Source organism: Urocitellus parryii, chromosome 6 (assembly GCF_045843805.1).
Source record: "Urocitellus parryii isolate mUroPar1 chromosome 6, mUroPar1.hap1, whole genome shotgun sequence".
Taxonomy (NCBI): domain Eukaryota; kingdom Metazoa; phylum Chordata; class Mammalia; order Rodentia; family Sciuridae; genus Urocitellus; species Urocitellus parryii.
This window is the reverse complement of record NC_135536.1, coordinates 109,858,129-109,861,231: the sequence shown is the minus strand read 5'-3', so window position 1 is coordinate 109,861,231 and position 3,103 is coordinate 109,858,129. Positions and strand designations below refer to the sequence as shown.

At 42.4% G+C, this 3,103-nt stretch overlaps 1 pseudogene; it reads left to right on the top strand.

Annotated features, from left to right (window-relative positions):
* The first annotated feature begins 1,004 nt into the window (after positions 1-1,004).
* LOC113179997 (ran-specific GTPase-activating protein pseudogene) lies at positions 1,005-1,479 on the top strand (annotated as a pseudogene).
* Positions 1,480-3,103: the final 1,624 nt, after the last annotated feature.

The window sequence follows — 3,103 nt, the reverse complement described above, 5'->3', positions numbered from 1 at the left end:
CATAAAGCAAGCTAGGCTTTGTCACACACCCATATATGATTTGGCAAGATCAAGGCCTAACTGATTCAGCTGGTAAAGACAAAACAAGCCACTTTTAGATCCAGTTTGTTACTTACATATACAGCAAGATGAAGAATGCACAATGGTACCAGCTCCCTGAGGTTCTTGTCCTACACACCAAAAAATAAACAATGCTGAAATAAAAGAGGCCAGATGACTGCAATGTGAGTTGTGGGATACCCCATAAGTGAACAATCAATTCTAGATTGCTGCTAAGTGGTTTTTATATTCTGCAGCACTATTGAGGAGAGGAGAACAGAAAGTCACAGATTTCTCAGAAACTGCAAGGAGAAGTGTTTTGTGACAGCCTCCATGCTAGTGAGCCGTGTAAAGATGTCACCTACAGCTTTCTCAGAGTTTGAGAAATTGTTTATTTTTGTGCTACAGATTGAACTCAGGGCGTCACATATACTAAGTGCACTATCACTGAACTACACTACCAGGTCATTTGAGGGTTTTTAAACCGATCATAGAACAAATGAGACTGAAAACTAAGAAATCTAAATTCAAATCTAGATGAGTTCATAATTAGCCATATGACTTAAGCAAGTCTTTTACCTCTTTGGGGCTCTTTTTTTTGAATCCACGAAGTCACATATTGTTTGCTTTTCAGGGGAGGGAGATCATATCTCTTTTTAGTAGCATATAAACTGCACAGAGAAGGGGCTGGGGCCGCTATGGGCGGCCACGTGGGCGGGCGGCCTGTGCCTCCGCCACCAACCCCTGGCGGCCTGTGGAGCTAGGGGCCGGAGCGCGCGGGGCCTGGGGGCTCGAGGCCTGTGGAGTCAAGGCTAGCGGGATCTGGGGGCGACCCTCATCAGGACCATGATACCTCTACTGAGAATGCAGATGAGTCCAATCACGACCCCCAGATTGAGCCTATAGTTTCGCTCCCTGAGCAAGAAATTAAAACGCTGGAGGAAGATGAAGAGGAACTTTTAAAGATGCGAGCAAAGCTACTTTGATTTGCTTCAGAGAATGATCTTCCAGAATGGAAGAAGGGAGGCACTGATGATGTCAAGCTCCTGAAACATAAGGAGAAAGGAACCATCAGCCTTCTCATGAGGAGGGACAAGACCCTGAAGATATGCGCCAACCACTATATCACGCCAACGATGGATGGAACTGAAGCCAAACGCCGGCAGCGACCGTGCCTGGGTTTGGAACACCCATGCTGACGTTGCTGATAAGTACCCTAAGCCAGAGCTGCTCGCCATCCGCTTCCTAAACGCTGAGAATGCACAAAAATTCAAAACAAAGTTTGAAGAATGCAGGAAAGCGATTGAAGAGAGAGAAAAGAAAGGACTGGGCAAAAATGATAATGCTGAAAAAGTGACCGAAAAGCTGGAAGCTCTTTCTGTGAAGGAGGAGAACAAGGAACCTGGAGAGGAGACCGAGGAGAAATCGGAGAAGCAATGAGTCGTCTTAATTTCTTTTCCTTTTTCTTTTCCTTTTTAAAATTTTGACCTGCCCTTCCTTTTGGGTTTATTTTTATTGTTATGTTTTCATAAGGATTTTATATAAAGAACTGATTTCCAACATTCAGGTTTTTTTTCTTAAGTTTTTACCTTATTGAAGATGACTTGAGAAAATCCATTCCCCAGTCATGAAAATGTACTGTGCTAACTTTCTTTTCCATAGTGGAAACACTTATTTATAGTCATCAAAAATAGTGAATAAAAAATGCATTTGAAACCTGGAAAAATAAATAAATAAAATAAACTGCACAGAAACAGGGATTTTGTCCGTTTTGTTCACTACTTGTGGCCTCATCATTTAGAAAAGCGAAAGTACATGATAGAGATTTAATAAACATATATTGGATGAACAAATGAAGTATGAGGTATTTCATTGTATTTTGTTAGTATATGTGTGTGCATTTAAAGCCTTAAAATCTGCTCTGTGGTCACAGTGAAAATTTATAAGGGATACCCAGAGAAAATAACTGCACTTTCTTTTAGGGAGCTTAAAGAAAGCTGAGTGAAGGCTTGATTAACCTCAGAGTGAATATTTACATACTATAGAGTGGAACAGGTGCTCAAATGGATCTTTTATTAGTGCTATTACAATGAATCCTCATGGCATACCACTATGACACAAAGTTCTTTGTAGTTATAGAAAATAGGAGAGGCTCAGTTTTCCCACTATTTCATTCTGTACTTACTATTTTCCTAGTCATCTCTTACATTTATGTGGTGCTGAGGATCGAACCCAGTGCCTCCCACATGGTAGGCGAGCGTCCTAGTCATCTCTTTAGGTTCCCTTTTTCTCGTTCTCTTAGCCAACGTATAGTATAGACAAATAAATTGTGGATTAAGGAAAGTTGCTTTTTTTTTTTTGGTACTGGAGATTGAACTCAGGGGCCCTTAACCACTGAGCCACATCCCCAGCCCCTTTTTATATTTTATTTTGAGACAGGTTCTCCCTGAGTTGCTTATGGCCTTGCTAACTTACTAAGGCTGGCTTTGAACACCCGATCTTCCTTGCTTTAGCCTCCCGAGCCTCTGGGATTACAGGATTGTGCCACCGTGCCCGGATTCATTTTTATGTGTTAGTGTGATAATTTTCTTTAATTGCAATTCAGAAATATGCGTTATATCCCTTTTACAGATAAAGAACCATGGCCCAGAGATTGACCTACTGGAGTACACTAATATTAGGACCAAATTTTCTGAATTCAAGTTCAGGTTGCCACAACTATGTGGCACTCATGTCTCCATCGCCTTAGTCTCTTCTCCATGTCACCTCCATGAAGGGGCAGAGATTTTTGCTGGGTTTGCTTCCTCATCCAATCCCAGCCTCTACAACTTTGCCTGATAATGGACAGGGATTTTTGTCTACCCAATATGTTTAAGTGAAAAGAACGAATGGTTAAGAGGTTCGTCATAAAAAGCAAGTCGCTGCCCCTTTTGGATTTCATCTCTGCTCTCCCCGACTTCCCGCGCCTCCTTTGCTCCTCCGGCCCCTAGACGGCACTGTGGTGAGAATCCCACCATTTTGGGAGCAGTGTCCTTCTTCGTCAGACCGCGCCTCCCCAAGTCGG